Source organism: Dasypus novemcinctus, chromosome X (assembly GCF_030445035.2).
Source record: "Dasypus novemcinctus isolate mDasNov1 chromosome X, mDasNov1.1.hap2, whole genome shotgun sequence".
Taxonomy (NCBI): Eukaryota; Metazoa; Chordata; class Mammalia; order Cingulata; family Dasypodidae; genus Dasypus; species Dasypus novemcinctus.
This window is the reverse complement of record NC_080704.1, coordinates 161415415-161443168: the sequence shown is the minus strand read 5'-3', so window position 1 is coordinate 161443168 and position 27754 is coordinate 161415415. Positions and strand designations below refer to the sequence as shown.

General features: G+C 40.7%; 1 protein-coding gene and 1 pseudogene across 2 annotated transcripts in view; both read left to right on the top strand.

The window, feature by feature from the left end:
- The window catches only part of ATP11C (ATPase phospholipid transporting 11C), a 211215-nt gene that overhangs the window by 42865 nt on the left and 140596 nt on the right, over nt 1-27754 (top strand). The gene's annotated exons all lie outside the window — the stretch shown is intronic.
- On the top strand, nt 1437-5153 carry LOC139438174 (large ribosomal subunit protein uL13-like; annotated as a pseudogene).

Genomic DNA, 27754 nt, shown 5'->3' with positions numbered 1-27754 from the left:
GCCATGCATTAAGAAAGACAGAAAGTAGTGTTTATAAATTTGAATCAACGAAGGTGAGACATACGCAATCCGTCCAAAGCTGAACTCGATCTGTGTCCTCTCCTCTAAACTCTCTCCTGGATGATCCCCTCTGGAAGTGCCTGGCAGTCAGCTCTCAAGATGTTTCTCAAATGCATTTATTTCCTCCTTCTCATTCTTATTCCCTCTGTCTCTGCCCTGGGCCAGGCCCTCAACATCCAGCATTTAGAGCAGGGCTTCTTAACCAGGGGTCTGTGAGCTTGAATTGAAATAAAAAAAAATTGTGGAGACATGTTGGTGAGGGTATGATATATTTATTAAATAGTGCATGATATAGTGTGGACTTAGTAAGGGATCCAAGGTTTTCACCAGCCTGGGAAAGGGGTCTGTGGAACAAAAAAGGTCGAGAACCTGAGTTAGAGGCAATTACCTCCTTCCTTACCTTTCCTCTAGTTTCTTCTTTGCCCCACTTTGCCCTACCCAGAGTCACAAGAGGGTGGTTTTTTTTTTCTTTTTCAGCCTTTTTATTGGAAAATGAGACAAAGATTCAAATGGAAAGAAATGTATAGCTTAATAAAATAATATAAGGCACTTGAAATCACCATCCAGATCAAGAACTAGAATTTTGTCAGGCGTGCCAGAAGTTCCTCCATTATGCCCTGTCCCAATCATAAGCCCTTCCTCTCAAAATAACCATTATCCTGCCTTTAAAGTAGCCATTTCCTTGCATTTCTTTCTCAAGAAGGTACTTTTTAGAACATCAGTCTCCTTTTGCCTCACAGGGTTTCAGGCCTACTTGCATGCAGCCTGCTTTTTATGACTCCTTCCGCCCTCAGCTCCCAGATGCCTCTACATGTTTGCTAGATACTTCTAGACATTTGCTTGTGCTCTTCCTCCCTTTTTTGGAATTGTATCTATTCTCATTCTCCAGTGAAATTCTAGACCCAATCCAAAAGTCATTTACTCTGTGACGCTGTCCTTGATCTTTCCCGTGCCCCCATATAATCCCCCTGATCCCTATGCTCTGTGCCCATTATAGCATTTTATAAATGCGTCTCTTATCAGCTATGTTTATCATAGTCTCTGGTGTCTATCAGAATTCTTTTTTTTTTAAAGATTTATTTATTTATTTACTCCCCCCCCCCACCTGCCGCCCCGGTTGGCCTATTTGCTGGGTCTTCTTTGTCCGCTTCTCTTGTCAGTGGCACGGGAATCTGTGTTTCTTTCTGTTGTGTCATCTTGTTGTGTCAGCTCTCCGTGTGTGCAGCACCATTCCTGGGCAGGCTGCACTTTCTTTCATGCTGGGTGGCTCTCCTTACGGGGCACACTCTTTGCGCGTGGGGCTCCCCTACGCGGGGACACCCCTGTGTGGCAGGGCGCTCCTTGTGTGCATCAGCACTGCTCATGGGCCAGCTGCACATGGGTCAAGGAGGCCCAGGGTTTGAACCACGGACCTCCCAGGTGGTAGACGGATGCCCTAACCACTGGGCCAAGCCCGCCGCCCATTATTTTGATTGTTCCCATGATAACTAATAATTCTTGAGTACCAACTATGTGCCAGGCACTGTGACAGGACCTGTCTAAATTATTTATTGACTCCTTGACTTAATCCTTTATTGTTCTCATTTTATAGGTTAGGAAACTAAAGTGTAGGGAAGTTTGAGTTATAGTCATGAAGCTAAAAAGTGGGACAGCTAAGCTTCAAAGTCAAGCAGCCTGACTATAAATATGTAACCCATGCTCTTTTAAAAAAAAAATTCTTTGTTACCACTTACTAAGAGATTGTGGCTCTCCCAGGCAGCTGCCGAAGATGGCAGAGGGGCAGGTCTTGGTGCTTGATGGCCGAGTTTATTCCCTGGGCAGCCTGGTGTCCATTGTGGCCAAGCAGGTACTGCTGGGCCAGAAGGTTATGCGCTGCAAGGGCATCAACATTTCTGGCAACTTCTCCAGAAATAAATTGAAGTACCTGGCCTTCCTCTGCAAGCCTATGAACACCAACCTGTCCCATGGCCCCTACCACTTCTGGGCCTCCAGCCGTATCTTTCGGTGGACCATATGAGGCATGCTGCCCCACAAGACCAAGTAGGGCCAGGCTGCGCTGGAATGCCACAAGGTGTTTGATGACATCCCACCCCCCTACAAAAAGAAAAAGCCTATGGTGGTTCCTTCTGCCCTCAAGGTTGGGTGTCTGAAGCCCACCTGAAAGTTTGCCTACCTGGTGCGCCTGACTTATGAGGTTGGCTGGAAGTTCCAGGCCTTGACAGCCACCCTGGAGAAGAAGAGGAAGGAGAAAGCCAAAATCCATTACAGGAAGAAGGCAGCTCATGAGGCTACAGAAACAGGCTGAGAAGAATGTGGAGCAGAAGATTGGCAAATACACAGATGTCCTCAAGACCCCTGAACTCCTGGTCTGAGCCTAATGAGCCCAATAAAGACTTCATTCCTCAAAAAAAAAAAGGAGATTATGGTCTCAGTAGCAAACTGGGTTTTTGCAAATCATCTGTGGAGCAAGGTCTGTTATGGAAGTGTGCTACTCATTTTCTCATTGGACTCCAGTCAGGTGTTTCATTTATATGAATTTGTTTCTTTTGTTGAACTCACATTAAGGAAAATTCAATGTTTATACTATTATCCTCAGTTCAAAATATAATTATTCAATTTTGATGATTACGCAATAATTATTTTTTTAAAGAGCTCAGCTCTATATTGAACATGTTACAAAAGGGGATTAGTCATTGGACTCCTCAGATTCTCCTTACTTCACTTTCTTTACTTTTATTAGGTTGGTACAAAAGTAATTGCGGTTTTGGAGCGTGAATTTTAAATCGTTATAACTAGGCTCAAACACATCTTTATTAATCAAAATAGGAACCATTACAATCAACACATTTTTGCCAGCGAGAAATAAGTTTATTTCTGCAGTATAGAAATTCATGCTTCAGGATTTGATGACTCTTGGAAAGCATTTTCTGCGTCCTGCTGGATGTGGAAGTATTTTCCCTGCAAAAAGTTGTCGAGATGCTTGAAGAAGTGATCGTCAGTTGGTGAGAGGTCAGGTGAATATGGTAGGTGAGGCAAAACTTCATAACCCAATTCATTCAACTTTTGAAGCGTTGGTTGTGCAACAAGCAGTCAGGAGTTGTTGTGAGAAAAAAATTGTATGCTATGGACCATAAATAGTGGTAATAGTTTGATGATATCTCATATTCTTTTTTTAAAAAAAAGATTTATTTATTTATTTCTCCCCCCTTCCTCCATTGTCTGCTCTCTGTGCCCATTCGCTGCGTGTTCTTCTGTGTCTGCTTGTGTTCTCATTAGGCAGCTCCAGGAACCCATCCTGGGTCCTTCTGGAGTGGGAGAGAGGCGATCATTCTCTTGTACCACTTCAGCTCCTTGATCTGCTGCATCTCTTATTGTCTCTCTTCTGTGTTTCTCTTTGTTGTGTCATCTTGCTGTGCCAGCTCTCCATGTGGACTGGCACTCCTGCGTGGGGCAGTATCTGTGCAGGTCAGCACTCTGCGTGGGGCAACACTCCATGTGGGCCAGCATGCCTTCTTAAAAAAAAAAAAAAAAAGACAAAATTTCAAAACACTGATTTTTTTTTTCCAGTCAGCTCATGAGGCATCCACTTAGCGAACTTTTTCACCTTTCCAGTTTGCTTCAAATGCCAAACGACCATAGAAGGGTTGAGGTTGAGTTCTTTGGGAACTTCTCATGTAGTTTTAAGAGGATCAGCTTTGAGGGTTGCTCTCAATTTGTTGTTACCTACTTCCGATGCACAAAACTTCTTTTTTTTTTTAAAGATTTATTTTATTTACTTCTCTCCACTTCCCTGCCCCTACCCCAGTTGTCTGTTCTCTGTGTCTATTTCCTGCATGTTCTTTGTCCACTTCTGTTGTCGTCAGCGGCACGGGAATCTGTGTTTCTTTTCGTTGCGTCATCTTGTTGTGTCAGCTCTCCGTGTGTGCGGCACCATTCCTGGGCAGGCTGCACTTTCTTTCCCGCTGGGCGGCTCTCCTTACCGGGCACACTCCTTGCGCGTGGGGCTCCCCTACGCGGGGGACATCCCTGCGTGGCAGGGCACTCCTTGCGTGCATCAGCACTGCGCGTGGGCCAGCTCCACACGGGTCAAGGAGGCCCGGGGTTTGAACCGCGGCCCTCCCATGTGGTAAACGGACGCCCTGTCCATTGTGTCAAGTCTGCTTCCCACACAAAACTTCTTGAACCACCACTATACTGTATGTTTGAAAGCAGTTCCTGGCCAAATGGATTGTCAATGTTGCGAGTTGTCTCTGCTGCTTTACGGCCCATTCTGAACTCCAATAAGAAAATTGTTCGAATTTGCTTTTTGTCTAACATCATTTTCATAGTCTAAAGTAAATATAAAATAAATAGCAAGTAATAAGTCATTAGCAAAAAAACATAAAATGAGAAATGCACATCAAAATGATGTACAATACAACCACATTTATTTAAGAATATATGCCAATCTAAAATGCAAATTTCAACAATGCAAAACTGCAATTACTTTTGCACCAACCTAATACTTTCTTCTCAGCTGGGCAGTAGTGGTGGAGGGGGCAGGACCTTCCTCTGGTGCAGCACCCATTGCCAGGGGCAGGCCCACCAGTTCTATATTGCTGATGAGAGGTTACCAGTGTTGTCCAGTCAGTTCTTTAACTTCTTCATTCCTTGTTCCCGAAATTGCTTATTTGCAGGGCCCTGACTAGCTGCACTGACATTAGGTGTGTATATCTTGTGGCTAATGGGCGGCAGCTTGGTTAATGAATCTCGGTGTGCCACAAATAGGGAGATTGCTTTTGTGTCGATGCTTATACTTCTAGCCACATGTATTATTTAGCTCACCACAAATAATGTGCCTTCTGCCTGGCAAAGTGCTAAGTTGTGTCTTTTAAAATGATATTGGTCATTAATGCTAATTGCTCTTTTAACCTCCCTTTGAGGTGCTAAGAGATTTCCCAATGTAAACAGTTAAATCAGTAATTAGGTGGAAGAATGAATGGTTCAGTAGTTGGTACCACCCACTGACCGCAGATGGGGCTGGCAGAAACCCAAATCAGGGACCCCAGAAAAATTGTATCTGAGACAGTAGTGCCAGGGCCTCAGACATTGGGGGGGAGGGGAAATCACTGATCATCACTGTTATGTGGGCGGAGAGTTAACAGACAGATGTATGATATCTGGCCTTGTGTGTGTATGTGTGTAGGGAGGCAGTGACAGTGACAATATTCAGGCTGTTTCCCCCATTGGTGTGTCAGCTTTTCTGGGGTAGAAATTGTAGCCATGCTTTGGTTGAGCCTAAGGCCTCTTAGTACTGCCCAGGCCTGTATGTGACACAGATAAACATTGCCAATCTGCTTAGCCCTTCTTGCTCATTTTTTTTAAGAACTTATTTTTTAAAAATTTACTTTGTTTCTTTATTTATCTCCCCTTCCACCAGATGGCTCACTTGTCTGTCTGCTCATTGTTTGCTTGCCCTCTCCAAGAGGCGTCGGGAACCAAACCTGGGACCAACCACATGAGAGGCGAGTGCCTAATGCACTGAGCCATATCCACTCCCCATGGGCTGCGGCGTCTGCTGGCTTGTGCCCTCTGCTTGTTGCACTGGGAGTGGGTCTAATTCATTGTGGTGGGAGGCAGCATCTGCTTGTCTTCTATTAGGAGGTACTGGAACCCGAACCCAGGACCTCCCATGTGGTAGGTGGGCACCCAAGTAATTGAGCCATATCTGCTTCCCCCTTCTTGTTCATTTTAAAGAGCCCTTACTGTATTTTGATTTTTTTTCCATTTTTATTATCTTTTTTTAAAGATACATAGATCATATAAAATGTTACATTAAAAATATGAGATTCCTATATACCCTATTCCCTGCACCCCCCCCCCCACTCTTCCCACTTTGACAACTTCTTTCATTAGTGTGGTACATTCATTGCATTTGATGAGTACATTTTTGAGAATTGCTACACACACAACATAGATTAGAGTTTATGTAGTTTACACTCTCTCCTAGTCTATTCAGTTGGGTTAGGGCAAAATATATAATGTCCTGCATTTGTCCCTGCATTGTCATTGAGGACAGCTCCAAGTCCCCAAAATATACCAATATCACACCTCTTTTTCCCTCTCTCTGCCTTCAGCAACTCCCCTGGCTACTGTCCCCATGTCAATGATATAATTTCTTTCATTGCTGGAGTCACAGTAATTCTATGGTAGAATACCAGTAAGTCCACTCTAATCCATATTTTATTCCCTTGTCATGAGGAACCTGGGATGGAGATATCTATTCTACCTCTAAATTGAGAGGGGGCTTAAATAAATTTGATAATTGTGTTTTCAATTTTTTCTAAAAAAATGCAGGTAGACTTTTTATTGAGATTGCATTGAATCTGTATATAAATTTGAGTACAGTTGACATCTTAATGATAGTTTTACAATCCATGAGCATGGAATGTTCTTCCAGTTATTTAGGCCTTTTTAAATTTCTTTTTAACATTGAATTACAGTTTTCGGAATACAAGTGCTTTACATCAAACAGGTGCTTCAGCTAGCTCCAGAGAGCTCTGGGTGTTCACTAACTGCCCTGTAGCACAAGTTGGCTCTAGGTGTGTCTTACTCTGCTGCCATCTTGCTGGTCAGTTTGTAATTTTTTTGTTGCTGTCTGTTAATCATTTTGTTCAGTTGATTAGCTTCTCTGTCTAGTCTCAGGTTTTGTTTAGGTGCTGCTTTTGTGTATGAATTAAATTTTCTCTTTCACTTTTTTTTTCTTATTCTTTTTCTAAGTTGTCTAAGTTCCCTTGAAGGAAAAATATTAGGGCCAGGGAAAGCAAAAGAGGTAAGAAAAGAAAAAGCATAATAGTAGTATTGTTAATAAATGTTAGAAGAACAACCAGATAAGACCTAGAATGAATATTAAAGTCATGTAAGCTGTGTAGAGTTATAACAATAAAAAAGTGGGGTACCTACAGTGAGATGGGAAACTGAATATGGAGAAGGAAATAGTATGAATTAAAAGACCAGTGTGATGAGGAGAGAAGGAAAAAGAAAAGAAAGGACAATAGCATAGTTAGTAAAAGATAGAAAACAGAATAGAAATGTTAGAAATAAATAGCCAGAAAATTTAGGGGCTAAACAAAGAGAGGTAGAATGTAAGAGGAAGGTGGAAGATAAAAAGATGTAGGGAGGGAGAAGAGATTGTTTTGGTAACCAAAATCAGTACACACAGAAAAGAGGAAATTGAGGATGAGGAAACACAGCAAATAAGAATCAAGCCAGCAGCACCTAATAGAAAAAAAGCAAAAAGAAAAGAGAAAAAAAAAAGAGAGGGGTTATAAAGAGGAAGGAAAGACAAGAAAACAAACAAACAGAAAAACCCAGACAAGCCCTCAAGCAAGGAGTCAAGCAAACATTAAGGAAATCCGGACTTCCGTCTTAAGCCCCTGTAGAGCTTGTCATGCTGCTGGTGTTTATTAATCAGTTACCCTGCAGTTTTCTCACTACAGATTTTGAAGTGGGTTTTAGTGAGTTAAAACTCAAGTTACATTATGTGACAAAAGTAGTCTTTTTTTAGGAAAAATTAACGACCCAAGGGAGGCTAGCACAAAGATGATATCTGTGTTTTCCCTGTCTCAAAGTATCAGCTAGATGTTTACTATCCCACTATCACTACTCTAAGAGGAGCTGGGAACTGAACCAGAGACCTTGCATGTTCAAGGCTGAAACTCCTCCACTGAGCCAAGCCCTCCTTCCTGGTGGACATGCTCCTCAAAAAGAGTCCCCTCTCCGGATTTTTTGCAATTGAATAAACTGATAAGGAATCTGTCCTTCCCCCTTTTCCCTTCCTCACTTCCCTCTCTCCCAGGGTAGCAGGAAGGCCGCTTGAGAGCTCCTCTCCAAGACTCAAATGGGACCCTGGTTAACCAGCTCACCATGGAAAGTAATAGCTCTCAGTTCCTTTGAGAGAGAACACTCACACCTTGACAGGAACCCTAAATATGCTCTTGGAAGCTTGCCAAACACTTCTTACCGTCCTCCTCCCTTAGGTGAGTTGCACAGGACTAGTTCATTGCCTGACTCCACTTTCTCTGAGATAAATTTTCCCTATCCCAGGGCAGTTTGGTAAATCAGGCTGTCTCAAAAGATTTGCCTCTCATTTCTTCCTAGTTTCTCCTCAAGCTAGCTGGTATGTTCCTCAAAGCTCAAAAAAGGGTGTCCAGACAGTTGAATCTGCATTCCCCAGACCCCTCTGCACCATTCAACAGAACCCTCCCACTCTAGGAGTTTGTCCGAGTCCGGCAGGTTTCAGGGAATGCCAAAGTTTGGGGTTCGGGGTATGCCAGGTTTGGGGAATGCGGGGTTCGGGGAATGCCACAGCTACCTGTCCTAAGGGAGCGCCTTAACCTTCTCACAGCTGCAGCCACAAGTGCCAGAAACCCATGGTTCTACCTTGAGGAATCACTCTTTTACGCACTCTCTCCGGATTGATGTCCTGAAGCCTCCTGCTTTGTGGGTTCCCAAAACAGCTCACTCAGGCAGGATTTTGTCCCCACTCATCTGGTTTTTTGTAGGAGAGGTGATGTGGGTGTAATTCTTCCGATGCCATCTTGCCCCGCCTCCAGATTTTCCATCTGTATTTCAATCTTACAGCCAGATCTTCCCTTTCAGCAGATTGCCATGGTCCATGTAGAATTTTTGGTTGTCTAAAATTTCAGTGCATGTTACTATTTCCTAAAACTAATTAACTTGCTACAATAAGAGCAGCTAACATTTTTTCATTCCTTTTGTGATGCCAGATACTGTTTAAAGTGCATTACAGGGAAACGGACTTGGCCCAGTGGTTAGGGCGTCCGTCTACCACATGGGAGGTCCACGGTTCAAACCCCGGGCCTTCTTGACCCGTGTGGAGCTGGCCCATGCCCAGTGCTGATGAGCGCAAGGAGTGCCCTGCCACGCAGGGGTGTCCCCGCGTAGGGGAGCCCCATGCGCAAGGAGTGCACCCCGTAAGGAGAGCCGCCCAGCGCGAAAGAAAGTGCAGCCTGCCCAGGAATGGCGCCGCACACATGGAGAGCTGATGCAGCAAGATGACGCAACGAAAAGAGACACATATTCCCATGCCGCTGACAACAACAGAAGCGGACATAGAAACAAGACGCAGCAAATAAGACACACAGAACAGACAACCGGGGTGGGTGGGGGAGAGGAGAGCAATAAATAAATAAATCTTAAAAAAAAATAAATAAATGCATTACACACAGTTATTTCTTAGAGTCCTCATGAAAATCGTACAAAGTGGGTGCTTTCATCATCCCTGCTTTTATAGCTCAGGATGCAAATGGGTTATCACTTGAAACCTAAGAGAATACTTGTTCTAGAGAAATTTGTTGTTTTAGAATTTGAGCTGTACTTTCTGCCTCAGGTACTGCTTTGTTTTGGAAAACATTCGTGTGGTTGGGAGGATGCTTCTGGAGATGATGGTTTTCTCCAACATCAGTCACGTACAATCCTTTTGAGGGAAAATGTCCCCCACACCATTTTTATTGTTATTCATTTTTTTTTTAGAAAAGTTGCTGTGGCATTTTCTTCCAGTTTACACTTCATCAGTATCTTTTCTGGTAATTTTTTTCCCCACCAGGGATGAGGTTTCAAGGCAGACTGTCCTTGTTATAGTTTCTTTTACCAAATTCCTCTACTTCTTGTTATGGTCTAAGGATTTAGTGGCTTTTGGTCGGCAGTTCGGCTCTTTTGTCAGTTCTGATACTGCAGAAGAAATAATGTGTCTTCATGTCAGGTAAAATGTTACAAGGCCACTGTTGCGTTCTTAGGAAGAATGAATTAGAAGCTTTTCCCAAAAAGAAACATTTCAGAGTTAACTTGTGTCTTTTCCTTTTTCATTTCCCAACCTTGTCCTCCTTTGTTCTCAGAAAATTCCACACTCACCCAGGGATCAGGTTGTTTTCCAGGTTAATGCTCTATGATTATTGCTATCAAAAGAATCCCCGCATTGCTGTATTGGTCATTCTGAGAAAGGTTCTTCAAAGGTGTTTTTGTTTTCTTGGCTAAGAAGCCTGATGAGAGTAAGACCAAGATGCTAGTGGCCACATGAGAAACCAGTAGATCCTGGAAATAGAAATGTGTGATAAAAGTTTGTAAATTTCCTTCAGGGCATATGATATTTGATCTCACCCTTGTTTCCCCCAATGCAAGTAAATGAAATGATAATGAAGGTTGTGTGATGGCAGAGGATTGGGTCCCAAATGTATTTGTTTATGTTTTCTTTTTTAAGACTTATTACTTTTAGATAATTTCAAACTTACAGAGTAGTTGGGAAAATAATAATACAAACCCCATACAGAAGAACTCCAACATGCCTCGCCTCTCCATTCCCAGACACCCAGGTCCACCAACTTCAACATTTTGCCACTCTGGCTGCACCATTCTGTCTATCCATCCATCATCTACCCATCCATCATCCATCCATCCATCTACCTTCCAAAACACTTGAGAGCAGGCTGCACACATATTCTTTGAACATATATTACCCCCATGCACAGGGATACCCACCCGTGCAATCACGCTGAGGACAGTTAACAAGTTCAAGAAATTTTTTTTTTTTAATTTTTAAATTTTATTTATTTCTCTCCCCTTCCCCCCTATTGTCTGCTCTCTGTGTCCATTCCTTGTGTATGTTCTGTCCACTTGCATTCTTGCAATGCAGCACTGGAAAACTGTGTCGCTTTTTTTGTTGCGTCATCTTGCTTTGTCAGCTCTCTGTATGTCCGGCACCACTCTTGGGTGGGCTGCACTTTTTTCTCGAGGGGCGGCTCTCCTTGCAGGGCACACTCCTTGGGCGTGGGCCAGCTTACCACATGGGTCAGGAGGCCCTGGATTACTGAACCCTGGACCTCCTTTATGGTCAGCGGACGCTCTATCACTTGAACCACAACTGCTTCCCAAGTTCAAGAAATTTAACATTGGTATAAAGCTTACATTCTACATTCCGTTTTTTCTTATGTCCCAATATTGTCCTTTTGAACCTTTTCTCCTCCATGTTTGGTATGTTTTTCCATCAAGGACTGAGATTTATAAGAAGAGGTGTGAGAAGTAAGAAAATTTAAATTAGAGAGGTGTTTGGCTGACTTCGGAAATCAATGTCAAGATCTATGCACCATCTGTAAGTGAAATTAATCGAAAGGAGAGAACTCAGGGAAGCCACAGTGCAGCGCCAGCTTCCCTTCATTTTTCTTGTTCCCCTCTTTTCCTTCTCTCAGATTCCCTCCCTCATGGTGTCTGACTGATTGTAGGTGGGTGTGTATGTGCTCAGGCCTCACTCCCAGGGATTTGAGATTCACTGCGTTTGGCTTGGGGCTCAGCACTGCATTTTTAACAAGCTCCCAGGGGATTTTCTTGCAGACCTTCTCAGAAGCACCCTTTGAGAAGGCCACATATGCTCATAATTGGTCAGCAATGTGGTAGAACACCTGGAATCACTATTGAATATTGGCTTACAGCCATGCACATCCACTTGTCCTGTGGAAATGGGAATGCATTCATCTCTTTAGTTTGGGAAAATGAACTTTTTATATTCATGTGGCTGCTAAGAATAGCTAAGGTTTACCGAGTACTTTTTATATTCCAGTCCTGGGTATGTGTGCTATATACAGGTATCATCTCACTGAATCTCCAAAAAACCTTATAAAATAGTTATTTTCCATACTTATTAACAAATAAGGAAACTGAGGCTCAGAGAGGTTAAGTGACTTGGAATTGTGCAGGAAGTTGTATCCACTCTCTTACAGTCTGTGCTCTTTTCCCTCTTTTTTTAAAAATTTAATTTCTTCTTTTAAAGTTAATTGATCACACTAAATGTTACATTAAAAAAACATAAGATGTTCCCATATACCCCACTTCCCACCCCCATCTTTTTTTAATTGTATTTTTTTGAAGATACATAGATCACAAAAAATGTTACATTAAAAAATATAAGAGGGAAGCGGTTGTGGCTGAACTGATAGAGCGTCTGCCTACCATATGGAGGGTACAGGGTTCAATACCCAGGGCCTCCTGACCTGTGTGGTGAGCTGACCCATGTGCATTGCTGCCGTGTGCAAGGAGTGCCGTGCCACGCATGGGTGTCCCCCACGTAGGGGAATCCCATGTACAAGGAGTGCACCCTGTAAGGAGAGCCGCCCAGCACACAAAAAAAGTGCAGCCTGCCCAGGAATGGTGCTGCACACATGGAGAGCTGACGCGGCAAGATGAAGCAACAGAAAGAAACACAGATTCCTGTGCTACCTGATGAGAATGCAAGCAAACACAGAAGAACATACAGTGAATGGGCACGAGAGCAGACAATGGGTGTGGGGGGGAAGGTGAGAGAAATAAATAGGATAAATGTTTAAAAATAAATAAAGTGATGCACTTAAATATATATATCTATAAATAAGAGGTTCTCATATCCCCGCCCCCCCCCCGACTCCTCCCACATCAACAACCTCTTTCATCATTGTGGCATGTTCATTGCATTTGGTGAATACATTTTGGAGCACTGCTGCACTCATGAATAAGAGTTTACATTGTAGTTTGCACTCTCCCCCAGTCCATTCAGTGGGTTATGGCAGGATATATAATGTCCAGCATCTGTCCCTGCAGTATCATTTAGGACAACTCCAAGTCCCAAAAATGCCCCCACATCACTTCTCTTCTTCCCTCTCCCTGCCCTCAGCAACTAATGTGGCCACTTTCTCCACATCAATGCTACAATTTCTTTCATTTATAGTCACAATAGTTCTATAGTAGAATACTAGTAATTCCACTCTAATCCTTACTCTATTCCTCCATCCTATGGACCCTGGGGTGGCTATGTCCAGTCCCCTTCTACATCAAGAGGGGCCTTAGGTTCCACATGGATGATGGCTGCAATTCTCCTGCTTGCAGTTGTAGGCACTCTCGGTTCCGTGGTGTGGTGGTTGACCTTCTTCACCTCCCTGTTAGCTGGCTTGGGTAAGTCTGACGAACCAGAGAGTAGGATGTCCATGGAATTGGAATCATTCATGAATCATAGACTGCAGGCTAAATGCTGCACTGCCTCTAAAGCCAGCCAACTGTTATGTTAAGAGTCTACCATAAATTTCCACAGCCACCAGCTTTTTGCTATTGATCTTTTCAAATAAAAATATTACAAATCAAACGAGGATTTACAAGCATATACTCAATATTGAGACAAGAAACCATAGACATTTTAAACAGAATTTAGCATGCTTTGAGAAAATTTAGCGTCTTTATATCTTTTAAAGAACTTGAGGTCTGCCCTACTATGTAAAACAACTAGATTTATATTAGCTAACTTGCACTTAAAGTGCACTTATGTTGCACTTAAAGGATAAACAAGCCCTAAGCTAGATATTCCTTCACTCTTGGGAGGGCAGTTTCTTTACCTTTCTGATCACATGAATTAATGCAAATTGCTGCATCAGGCTAAAAATCCATTATGCTCAGTAACTTTAAATAATGAGATGGTATATTTTTGGATGCTTTGGACAAAGCAAAGCAATATGTGCTGAAAATGCTGATTATGAAAGCTGAAGCCCCACTTTTTCACTAAGCCCCATCAGTTTCAGGTTTTTATTTTTTCCAAGTGACTCGTCCACAGGTTACTAATATTTAGAAAACTGAACTCTATTATTATACAGGTTCTCATACTTTTAAGCCTTTGAAGATACAGTTCCCCCTACTCTAACCCATTTTCTTATATTTCTGGGAAAATCCTGAACATAGAAACCTCTTTTAAAAATTTGGTTTTAGAGCAGATTAGGTATATGACATAGAAACCCATAGGATAAAAAGTATTTGGTAGATAATTGGAGTTGTTATATTGTTGGATTTTTACTGATGTCTTGGTATTTTGGTTGGTCTGATCAAAGGTAAGACTGATGTAAATGATTTCAGATACTACTGTTCTGAATGTTACTGTGGTCAAAATCAATTTTTAGCTATTTAAAGAGAGCTCCCCTGCGTTTTAATTCCTTAAATTGTCTTAAAATACTTGAGTTGTGTCAGCCAAACAGGGACTGAAGAGTACTTTATAATAACTTAAAATTTAGATCCTGATAGAAGTATGAGTGATTTCTTTTTCTAATGGGAACACTAATATGGGGAGAACAAGGTGTCAATAAATATAACAATTTAAAAATATGCATATACTATTACATAGCAACTACATTCTTGGCTCAGAGAAGGATTCTTTCTTTTTTTTTTTTTCCCATGCTTTAAAGTTGAATTTATTTTTATGCATTTTCTAGGGAAGCAGTAACAGCCCAAAGCAGGTAATTATCTGTGTATCAACACCAATACCAATGAATAGATGGTTTTTCAGTTAGTAGAGTAGTAACAGCATGAAGGATTACTTTTTTTTTCTAACATTTTTTTCTGTATTTTTAAAGGAGGTTTAGAGTACATAAATGTTACATCAAAAATATAGGGAATTCCCATATATCGCACCTTTCTCCCTCCCCCTCCCACACTTTCCCATGTTAATAACATCCTTCATTAGTGTGGTACATTTGTTACAATTGATGAATACATATTGAAGAATTGCTACTAGCCGTGGTCTATAGTTTACACTTTGTACCACACAATTTTATACGTTCTGGCAAAATGTATAATGGCCTGTATCTGTCGCTGCAATTCAGAACAATTCCAATGCCCCAAAATGCCCCATGTTAACCAATTCTTTCCTTTCCTTTCCCTCAGCACCTCTGGTGTGGCTGTCTTTATATCAGTGTTACAAGTTCTTCCATTACTGGAATAATAACAAGTCTCCTTTACTCCATAGTTACAATCCCCCATCATGTTTGTTCATTCCTCAATCTTGAGGATTTTGGGATAGTGATGTCCATTCTACTTCCAACTGAGAGGAGAAATGGATTCTTTTTTTTTTTAAGATTAATTTTTTATTTATTTCTCCCCCCCCCCCTCCCGCCCCCACACTGTCTGCTGTCTGTGTCCATTCACTTTTACCACTTCTATCCTTATCAGCAGTACTGGGAATCTGTGTTTCTTTTTGTTGCATCATCTTGTTGTGTCAGCTCTCCATGTGTGCAGTGCCATTCTTGGGCAGGCTGCACTTCCTTTTGCGCTGGGCGGCTCTCCTTTCGGGGTGCATTCCTTGCACGGAGGACACCCCTGCGTGGCAGTGCACTCCTTGCGCGCATCAGCACTGAGCATGGACCAGCTCCACATGGGTCAAGGAGGCCCGGGATTTGAACCGCGGACCTCCCATGTGGTAGGCAGATGCCCTATCCATTGGGCCAAGTCCGCTTCCCTGGATTCTTAATTATAGCAATGCATTAAAATTACCTGGGGAGGTTTCCAATGGTTTAACTTTTGTTTTTATTTTTAACTATTTTGAAATACTTTCAAACTAACAGTACAGTTACAAAAATAATACCAGCCCCATACTGAAAATTCCAACATATCCCTATCCTCCCAGATACCCCTATTTACCAATTATAGCAGTTTGGCACATTTGCCATGCCATTCCACTTGTCTATTTATCAATCCATTTTCTGAAATATTTTAATAAGTACCAAGTCCATTTCCTAAGAACAAGGATATTTATTTATGTAACCACCTTAAGTGCATTTATCGAGTTTAAGAAATTTATAATTGACGTAAAGCTTTATTTTCTGCATTTCCAATTTTTATATGTCCCAATAATTTCCTTTTGCTCATTTTCTCCTGCCTTGTTAGGTCCCATCCAAAATCATTTAATTATCAGCCTTTTGTTGCTCTTTCATTTTTTTCTTCTCCTTTACATTGTGGGAATATATATGCAACATGAATTTCCCCAACTCAACCACCTGCAAGCATAACATTGAGTGAGATTAATCACAAACTCAATATTGCAGTACCCTCACCACCACCCATTATTAGGACTTTCCCTTCACCCCAAACAGGAACCCTGGGCTCATTTTGCATTAACTTCCCATTCCCCCCTGCCCCCTCACCCCTGGTAACCTGTACTCTACTCTCTGTTTCTGTGAGCTCACATATTCTCTGATAATTTCTTTGTGGTTACCATGGGGCTTAAATTTAATAACCTAAATCTATAACAGTCTTGTTTGCTTTGATACCAACTTCAATAGTGTGCACACACTATGTTCCACTACCTGTGCATCCCCCCACTTTTAGGTAGTTTTTGTAACAAATTACATGCTTGTACCTTCTAAGTCCCATATCACTGATTTATCATTACATTTTATGCATTTGTCATTTAGATCCTGTAGGAAGTAAACAGTGGAGTTACAAACCAAAAAAATACAACAGTGCTGCATTTATATTTACCCATGTTGTTACCCTCACTGGTAACCTTTATTTCTACTTGTGGCTTCAGTCTGTTGTCTATTGACCTTTCTTTTCAACCTGCAGAATTTCTTTTAGCATTTCTTATAGGGCCAGTCTGGTGATGACTAACTCACTCAGCTTTTGTTTATCTGGGAATGTCTTAATCGCTTCCTCATTCCCCCCCCGCCCTTTAATAGTGTTTTAAATATATTATTAGATAAGTTGGAGTAAATATGGAAAATCATGCAGAAAATAGAGTTCCCTGTACTACCACCCCTCCATTATTAACACATTTAGTTCCTATTGTAAATGGAAAGTTTTTCTTGTTCAGCTTGTTCATTACTAGTATATAGAAACTACTGATTTTTGCATGTTGATCTTGTACCCTTCCAGTTTGCTGGATTTGTTTATTAGTTCTAGAGCTTGGTTGTGGGTTTTTTAGGATTTCGTGGTATTGAGTATCAAGTCATCTGCAAATAGGCAGTTTCACTTCTTCCTTTCCAATTTTGATGTCTTTTATTTCTTTATCATGTGAAGGAAGTTTCCTTGCATTCCTAATTTTCCAAGTATTTTTTTAATCAAGAAAGGGGTATTGAACTTTGTCAGATATCTTTTCTGAGAAGACATGTATTTTTTTTTTCCTTTGTTCATTTAATTTATTTTCTTAGTTGAAGCCACCTTTGCATACCTGGGATAAATCTCCCTTGATCACGGTGTCTCCATCATTTTTGAGAGAGAGTTTTGCTGGATATAGAGTTGTTGGTTGGTGGTTTTTTGCTTTCAGCACTTTAAGTATGTCATCTCACTGCCTTCTTGCCTCCATGGTTTGTGATGAGAATCTGCACTTGATCCTATTGAGGCTTCCTTGTACGTGACACATTGGCTGTCTCTTGTGGCTTTCTGGAATCTCTAGTTACCTTTGATATTGGACAGTTGATTGTAACATTTATGATCAATTTGGGTTTATCATGTTTGGACTTCATTGAGCGTCTTGGATATGTGTATTATGTCTTTCATTAAATTTGGATAGTTTTTAGCATTATTTCTTTGAATATTCTCTCTGGCCCTTTGTCTCTTCTCCTTCTAGAATTCTGACTCTCTGTGTATTGCTATGCTCGATAATATCCCACAGATTTCTCTGGCTCTGTTCACTTTTCTTCGTTCTTCACTTGAGAGTGCATGATTTTAATGGCCTTAATCTTTAAATTCACTGATTCTTCATTCTTCACCTGACAGTGTATGATTTGAATGGTCTTAATCTTTAAATTCTCTGATTCTTCTGCCAACTGGAATCTGCTGTTGAACCCCTCTAAGGGAATTTTTTTTGAAGATTTATTTATTTATTTATCCCTCCCACCCCCACCCCCCATCTGCTCTCTTTGTCCATTCCCTGTGCGTTCCGCTGTGTCTGTTTGTCGTCTCTTTAGGCAGCACTGGGAACTGATTCTGGGACCTTCTCGAGTGGGAAAGAGGTGCTCAATTTCTTGCACCAGCTCAATTCCCTAGTCTGCTGCTTCTCTTATTGTCTGTCCTCTGTGTCTCTTTTTGTTTTGTCATCTTACTGCACCAGCTCTCTGCTTGGGCCAGCACTCCTGCACAGGCAAATATTCCACTTGGGCCAGCTCACCATGCAGGTCAGCACTTGGTGTGGGCCAGCTCGCCTTCATCAGGAGTCCCTGGGAATCAAACCCTGGGCCTCCTGTATGGTAGGTAGGAGCCCACTTGCTTGAGCTACATCCGCTTCCCTAAGGGATTTTTAATTTCTGTTATTGTGGACTTCAACTCTATTTGTTTCCTTTTCATAATTTCTATCTCTGGTGATATTCTCTTTGTGTTCATCTATCATTTGAGCATATTTAGGCCCACTTTTTAAAGTCGCTGTCTGCTGTGTCCTACATCTGGTCTCCCTCATTGATGGTTTCCAATGCTTTAATCTTTTCCTTTGCTTGGGCCATCACTTCCTGTTTCTTTGTATGTTTTGTAATGTTTTATTGAAACCTGGACAGTTTGATATTTAATATGTTATTGTTGGATACAATTATTTCATAGAATAGCTCCAGGCCAAAGCGCAGGGCCTTCCCTGGTCCTTTTTGGCCATGTGTCTTGTCTTGGTGATGATTGTGTGGCCCTAGAAATTCTCCCTTTTACACAGATAAGAATCCCTCTCCTCTTCCCTAGGAAACAGTTTCCTCAAGGTCCCCTGCGCTGTGCTTTATGTCCAACGGCCAGCAATCCCTTGTCTCAAAACAGCCACTACTTGACTACTCTTCCACAGTGCTTTGTGAGAGAGATTTCTGAGCTGCCTTCTACATGCAGGGCTAGTTATGGTACAGAGTCTCCCTTAGGCCACCACCAGACAGACTGGGCCAGGCATACATACCCCTACTATGTGCATGAGGGTTACTCAGCTTCCCTCATACCTGGGACCAGGAACCTGCACTGGGAGCACTGACTGGCTCTGGGCCCAGCTGGTGAGGGGTGGGTGAAGGACCACCAGGGTATATCACAAGATCCTTTTTCTTAATTAGGCATGAGCCTTGTTACTGAGATTCTTTAATAGTTTTCTCAAGCTTTGAGAAAGATGTTTCTGCCAGTTCTTCTTGGGTATTCAAAGCTTCTTTATGGGGACTGAGTCCTGAAGCTTCTCACTGCCATCTTGATCCAGTCGATTTCTTATAATTCGATGCCCCCATTCATTTCCATTTTGTATAGCTATGATAGCTGTGATTGAGAAAATGTTCATTGGAAATTAGTAATCAGTATTTTTAAAGTATTTTTTATTTATTTTTAAAAGATACATAGATCACACAAAATGTTACATTAAAAAATATAAGAGGTTCCCATATACCCCAATCCCCACTCCGCCCGCATCAACAACCTCTGTCATCAGTGTGGCATATTCATTGCATTTGGTGAATACATTTTGGAGCACTGCTACACAGCATGGCTTATAGTTTACATTGTAGTTTACCCTCTCTCCCAGACCATTCAGTGGCTTATGGCAGGATATATAATGTCCTGCATCTGTCCCTGCAGTATCATTCAGGACAACGCCAAGTCCCAAAAATGACCCCATATTACACCTTTTTTTCCCTTTCCCTGCCCTCAGCAACACCCATGTCCTCTGTCTCCACATCAGTGATATAATTTCTTCCATTGCTGGAGTCACAATAATTCTATCGTAGAATACCAGTAAGTCTACTCTAGTCCATATTTTATTCCCCAATCCTGAGGACTCTGGGATTCTGATGCCCACTCTACTCTGGTATGGTGATGCCCACTCGAGTATTTTTTATCTGAAAAGTATTGTATTTGGTTAAAAACTCAAACTACAGAAGGTATAAAAAGCTTTTCATTCCCACTTCACTACCAGCCCCATTCTCAAGAAGTAACCAGTGTTAAAATTTTCTTGTGTAAGCTTTCAGGTTGTTTTTATGTCTATGTAATATGTTCATACACACACCCCGCCACACATATATCTTTTTTAAATTCACGGTTGGGAATAAACAATGTAATATTTTTCATATTGCTTTTTTTTTCACTTTATCTTAGCGATTATTTCACTTTGGTGCTTATAGAAATACTTACATATTTTACTGGCTGCCTGTGGTTCATTATGTGGGTATTCAGTAGTTAATTATTCTTCCTGATGGATATTTGGATAAGTTTCTTTTTTCTTCTTTTTTTGCTATTGTAAACATTGTGTTTAATAACTATCCTTTTAAATTTTTATTTACCCATTCTTATAGAATCACACTAGTTAGTTTTAAAAGCAAACTTGGAGGTATGATATTATTATTGAATTTTCTCCATTTTTCTATTTGATAGTTCACAATTTTAAAATAAAGCCATGGTACAAAGAACTTTTGGAACATTAAGAATGAAAACCATTCTCTTACACATGAACAGAAATATCTGAAAATGTGTGTTAATATTACTTTGAATAATAATAGCTACCACTCAGTCATCACTGACGCTCTTATTTAATCCTCAAAATAGTATTATGGGGTGGGTGTTATTATTGTTCCCAGTTAATTAATGAGGTGAGTAGATTAAAAAAGGTTTCTTTACTCATCCAAAGTCACACAGGTAGTAAGCATCAGAGTGAGGGCTTCATAACAGTGTGTACTCAACAGTAAAAGACAACCGAATTGAATAATGGACAAAGGATTTGAATAGACATTTCTCCAAAGAAGATGTACAAATGGCCAATACGTGAAGAGATTCTAAACATCTTCATTCGTTAGGTGAGTGCAGATCAAAACCAAAATGAGATACCCCATTTCATAACCACTACAATGGGTATAATTTAGAAACATGGAAAATAACAAATGTTGGTGAGGATGTGTAGAAATTAGAACCCTCATATATTGCTGATGGGAATGTGAAGTGGTGTGGCCACTGTGGAACCAAGTTCAGAAGTTCTTCAAACTGTTAAACATGGAGCTACTAGATGACCCACCAATTCCATTCCTAGGTATATACCCATGAGAATTGAAAACTTAGGTCCATGTAAAAACTTGTACATGAATGTTCATAGCAGCATTATTCATAATAGCCAAAAGGCAGAAACAACTCATGCCCATCAAATGATGAATGGATTGACCAAATGTGATATATCCATTCAAGGGAATATTAGCCAGTAAAAGGAATGATGCAACATGGATGAAAACATTATGCTCAATGAAATAAGCCAGTCACAAAAGACTACATACTACGTGAGTCCATTCATATGAAATGTCTAGAACAGGAATGTCTTAGAGATGGAAAATAGATTAGGGTTGATGGGATAGGAGTGTTGAGGAATGTGGGGTGACTGGTAATGGGTTTGGGGTTTCATTTTAGGAGAATGTTCTGCAGCTGGATTTTAGTAATGTTTGCACTACTATATGTACATGTTAAAACCATTAAATTGTACACTTTAAATGGATGGATAGTATGGACTGTTTAGCTTTGAAACCATAGAGGGCCCTTACATATTGTTTCCAAAGATCTGTCCTCCCTCTTTTAGTAGAGTTATCTTCTCTACTGTCATGGCCTAGGTGCTATATCTATAGTGAGGAAGAGCATATCTATCTTTCCTCCTGTCCAGGCTTTACCCCTGAGCTCCAGACTTGTATTTGGGGCTGCCTACTAAACTGGTCCACGTGGCTGTCCTGCAGGCCCCTCAGATGCAGCAACCTATCCAGAATGATTCTTTAGTACCTCCATTCACCAATCTGATCCTTCGTCTGTGTTTCTTTTCTGGGTGGATGGCATCTCTCTTTACCCTGTCATCCAGGCAGTAGACCTCCAAGTACTGACTGTCCTATCAGGTCTTTCCTTTCTCCAACCCATCTTTCCTCTTTCCCGTCCCCGTGCCTGCAGCTGTGGTCCAGGCCATCAGGAGTTACTGCCTAGCTGATTATGGTCATGTGCAGTCCAGTCTGGGTGGTCCACCATGTAGCCTGGCTTCTCGCCATCCTTTTCTTAATTTGTCCTTCTGCAGTAGATAAACTCCTTGTAGGTCATTCACTTACCCCATGACAACTCCTCGTCCTGGGACTTTGCACTCTGCTAGATCCTTCCCTTTATTTCTCAGTCTCCTACTCACCCTTTAAAGATTCTCTAAAGGCATCATGTGAAGGAGGTTTTTGATGACCCCTAACTGGGTTTGGATTCAGCACCCTCCTTCCTCCATCGCTCCTCTGACATTGTATTCACCACACTGGGACAGCACAATATTTTTAGGTGACTGTCCTCCTTATTAAATTGTGAGTTTTTAGAGGCTGCAGCCATTAAGATATCTTTTCCTTGTTTCTCTGTTTCTGTGTGTGGCACAGGTTCACTCATGATGTTTCCTTTTCAGGGAGGCCTTCTCTTGACACCCTATCTAAAATTGTAATCTTTCCCAACACTTCCTATTTCTTTTCTTTGATTTACTGTTCTCCTTAGCATTTATTACCATATTGTATATGTTACTCTTTTATCTTTTATCTTGTTTATTTGCCTGTCTCCTCCCACTAGAATGTGAACTCCGTGAGGGAGGAGATTTTTGTCTCTTTTGTTACCTGTTATATCCCTACTACCTAGACCAATACCAGGCACATAGTAGGCACTCAGTTAATATTTGTTTAATGCCTGAAGGAATGGTTGCCTCAGCTGCATCAGAGAGACAGTAGAGTATATTTGTTAATTCTGTACTGTCTGGAGCCAGACTGCCAGACTTGAAAATCTAGCTGTCACTTTTTATCTGTGTGACCATGGGCAGGTCACAGTTTCTCTTGGGCTGATAGTTATATTTACCAAACAGAGTTGTCCTGGGTTTAAATAAGTAGGTCTTTATAATACATTATAAGCCTAGCTGTTATATAGTAAACATTTGATAAGTATCGGCTATTATTATTCCTTTCTTGGGAAGTTGGACTTGGAGGCCCCTAGTATTGCTAAATGTTTGTCTCTGCATTTCCAGAGCCTAGCCTGCTTGCCCACTTGGAAGTATCAAATAAATCTTTGTGAAATAACTGTATGAATGGAGTTTAAACATTTTTAAGAACTTTGTTTTCTTTATTTTAGTGTTCTGGATTTTAAGTAATTACTGTAGCAGTTTATGTTAAAATTAGAGATGTGAATTCTTAAACAAATGCCAGAACATTTAAGACAGCATGGAAACTTATGAACTTCAACCTTTATCTATGAAAGCAGTAAGCCCACTCAGGGCCTTCAGTTTTTGCAGAATGTGGATGATACTATTGCAGAAATCCAGGCTGGGCTTGGGCTCGGGCTGGTAGGCCTTGTCTTCCCTGAGACGACCTTGTTTCGTTTTGACCAGCTTCAGAGTCCTTTGTCTTTTGCAGCCAGGAACGCCAGCCTCCAAAGACTGACATCAGCTCAGGATAGGCGAATCTTTAGTTTCCAAAAATCTAATGCAGAAAAGGCAGAAAACTACTCATCTTGTTATCTTGGAAAGTGTGACTGTGTACTAAGCTCCATCTGGCAAAAGTAGTATTAAATACTTGTTCCTTAGTATCTTTTCAGAAAATGGGGTGGTGGTGGTGGAAATGAATATGTACCAAGTGCCAACTATGAGCCAGACACAATATGTATGTTATTTTTGTTCAGAAAACAAGGAATACAGGCAAACCTTGGAGATATTGTAGGTTTGGTTCCAGACCACCATAATAAAGCAAATTATTTATTCTCAATAAAGCAAGTCACATGAATTTTTTAGTTTCCCAGTGCATATACAAGTTGTGTTTACATTATACCGTAATCTGTTAAGTGTGTAATAGCATTATGTCTAAAAAATGTACCTGCCTTCATTAAAAAATATTTGATTGTAAAAAATGCTAACCGTCATCTGAGCCTTCAGCAAGTTGTAATCTTGGTGGAGGGTCTTACCTTGATATCGATGGCTGCTGACTGATCAGGGTGATGGTTGCTGAAGGCTGTGGCAGTTTCTTAAAATAAGGCATCAGTGAAGTTTGCCATGTTCATTGAATCTTCCTTTCATGAAAGACTTCTTTGTAGCATGCATGCTGTTTGAGAGCATTTCATCCATAGTAGAACTTCTTTCAGAATTAGAGTGAATCCTCTCAATTAAGTTATATGTCATTCTAAATCCTTTGTTGTCATTTGAACAGTGTTCACAGCATCTTCAACAGAAGTAGATTGCATCTTAGGAAACTACTTTATTTGCTTATCCAGAAGAAGCAACTCCTCATCTGTTCAAGTTTTGTCATGAGATTGCAGCAGTTCAGTCACATCTTCAGGCTCCATGTCTAACTCTAGTTCCACCACATTAACAGTTACTTCTTCCAGTGAAGTCTTGAACCCCTCAAAGTCATCCATGAGGATTGGAATCAACTTCTTCCAAACTCCTGTGAATGTTGATATGTTGACCTCCCTTTCTCAAAAGTTGTTCAATTCCTTTGCTCAGATCCATCACGGGAATCACTATCTATGGTAGCTATGGCCTCATGAAATGTACTTCTTAAAAGCCTTGAAAGTCAAAATGACTTCTTGATCCACGGGCTGTTGAATGGATATTGTGTTAGCAGGCATGAAAACATTCATCTCATTGTACATTTCCACCAGAGCTCTTGGGTGACTTGGTCATTGTCAGTGAGCAGTCATATTTTGAAAGAGATGTTTTTTCCTGAGCAGTAGGTCTCAACAGTGGGCTTAAAATATTCAATAAAGCATGTTGTAAACAGATGTGCTGTCATCTAGGCTTTGTTGTTCCATTTATAGAGCACAGACAGCAGATTTTGCATAATTCTTAAGAATTTATGCTATGGTATCGTATGGTAAATGAACATTGGCTTCAACTTAAAGTCACCAGATGCATTAACTTCTAATAAGAGAGTCAACCGGTCCTTTGAAGCTTTGAAGCCAGGCATTGAACATCCCTTACTGCTTCACTTTGCACATTTATGTTACAGAGACAGCTTCTTTCCTTAAACCTCATGAACCGTCCTCTGCTAGCTCCAAACTGTTATTCTGTAGCTTCCTCCCCTCTCTTTGCTTTCATAGAATTGAAGAGAGTTAGGGCCTTATGCTAGATTAGGCTTTGTTTTAAGGGAATGTTGTGGCTGATTTGATTTATCCAGACCACTAAAACTTTCTCCATATCAGCAATATGGCTGTTGCACTTTCTTATCATTCTTATGCTCACTAGAGTAGCACTTTTAATTTCCTTCAAGAAGTTTTCCTTTACATTAACAGCGTGGCTTACTGTTTGGTATAAGAGACCTAGCTTTCGGCCTATCTCAGCTTTCAGCCTATCTCAGCTTTCAACATGCCCTTCTAGCTAAGCTCAATCATTTCTAGCTTTTGATTTAGAATAAGAGACTTGTGACTCTTACTTTCACTTGAACACTTAGAGGCCATTGTAGGGTTATTAGTTGGCCGAATTTCAATGTTGTTGTGTCTTAGGGAATAGGGAGGCTGTAGGAGAGGGAGAGAGACAGAAACAGGGGAAAGGCTGGTTGTGGAAGCAGTAAGAAGACATATATTTACACATTTATTGATTAAGTTTACCGTTTTATATGGGCACAGTTTGTGGTACCCCAAAAAACAATTTGAATAGTAAAAGATGACAAATCACCGTAATAGATATAAAAACAATGAAAAAGTTTGAAATGTTGCAAGAATTAACAAACTGGGACACAGAGACAATGAAGTGAGCACATACTGTTGGAAAAATGGCACCAAAAGAATTGCGGGATGCTGGGTTGCCATAAACCTTCAACTGGTAAAAAACGCATTATCTGCAAAGCATAGCAAATCTTAGCACAGTAAAACGAGGTATGCCTGTATAGTATGACCCCATTTTGCAGATAAGGAAACTGAGACACAGAGGTGTTAAGTAACTTGCCAAAGGTGACATACCATGCTAGGACATGGCAAAGCCAGAGTTGTAATCTTGAGGTTTTTGTGAACCTCATTTTCTTTATCTGTGTCTGCCACACACTTGGGTAAGTTAAACATACTTTGGTTATTTATCTAGAATGTTAACAATTTGTTCTACTAGTAGTTTTTAAAAAACTTTCAGTAAAATTCCATTGAAGTATATCATATATACATGCACATACATAAACAGTAAATGTATAGTAAAAGTTGTAAACTTACCAAACAAACATGGATAACATCATACAGGGTTGTTTTTTTTTTAAAAAAGAAGTTTTATTGAGATATATTCACATACCATACTATCTATTCAAAGTGTACAATAAGTGGCATTTTTCTAGAAGATTTGTTTATTTATTTTTCTCCTCTTCCCACCCCCTCCCCACCCCCGGTTGTCTGTTCTCTGTGTCTATTTGCTGCGTCTTCTTTGTCCGCTTCTGTTGTTGTCAGCTGCATGGGAATCTGTGTTTCTTTTTTGTCGTTGTTGCGTCATCTTGTTGTGTCAGCTCTCTGTGTGTGCCGCGCCATTCCTGGGCAGGCTGAACTTTCTTTTGTGCTGGGTGGCTCTCCTTACGGAGTGCACTCCTTGCGCGAGGGGCTCCCGTACGCGGGGAACACCCCTGTGTGGGACGGCACTCCTTGTGCGCATCAGCACTGTGCATGGGCTAGCTCCACACGTGTCAAGGAGGCCCGGGGTTTGAACCGCAGACCTCCCTTGTGGTAGACGGACGCCCTAACCACTGGGCCGAGTCCACCGCTATAAGTGGCTTTTTGTATTAACACCATGTCATGCATTCATTGCCACAAGAAATTTTAGAACAGTATTGGCAGGGTTTTGCTATTTTTGAAAGTTGACACTAAGTTCAAAGAATCTTGACTTCCTTATAGTTGAGCAGTTTGTAGCTCCATTTGTATGAAGTTGCACATCATAAATATACTGTAAAGTATATTCAACTAGCAAATTAAAATTAATAGCTGTAGAACTATAATATTCACATTATATACACTGTTATTCATTTTATGTAATATCAACTAGAAAACTATTTTAGATGTATAAATGATCCTTAATGTGATTACATATGTCAGGTGTCCTGAAATTGTTTTTAGTAACTTTTTTCTTTAAAACTACTCTAAGAATTTTTTCTTCTGGCTTCAACAGTTTTTTGAAATGTATTTTCAGTTTATAAAATTCTCCTTGCTCTTCTACACTAACTCTGGAACAGTATTTGTAGGTACCGTTAAGTCATCTGAATTTGAATAAAGCAACTTCATATTTGCATACAATTTGGGTTGCTGTGTGCCCCTGATGACTGCTGTTTTATATACTTCTCAGGAATGATGAAAAATGTGTTTTTCCAAATGATAGGATTAATAGATAAAATAACTCTGACGTTAAGTCCAAAAATAACATCATTCTTTTCTCCAAACAAGTCATTATGCAGCACAGCATAATTACAGCAGAACCAATTGTGTTATTAGGTTGGTGCAAAAGTAATTGTGGTTTTGCATTGTTGAAATTTGTCACCGGATATTGGAATATAGTCTTAAATTAATGTGGTTACATTATACATCATTTTAATGTGCATTTCTCGCTTTATGTTTCTTTGCTAATGACTTATTACATGCTTTCTGTATTTATTTTAGACTATGGAAATCATGTTAGACAAAAGCAAATTCTAGCGGTTTTCTTATTTGAGTTCAAAATGGGTTGTAAAGCAGTGGAGACAACTCACATCATCAAGAATGCATTTAGCCAGGAATTGCTAACAATTGTACAGTGCGGTGGTGGTTCAAGAAGTTTTGCAAAGGAGACAAGAGCCTTGAAGATGAGGAGTGTAGTGCCCAGCCATAGGAAGTTGACAACGACCAATTGAGAGCATTCATTGAAGCTGATCCTCTTACAACTACACGAGAAGTTGCCGAAGAACTCAACATCAGCCATTCTACGGTTGTATGGCATTTGAAGCAAAGTGAGAAGGTGAAAAAG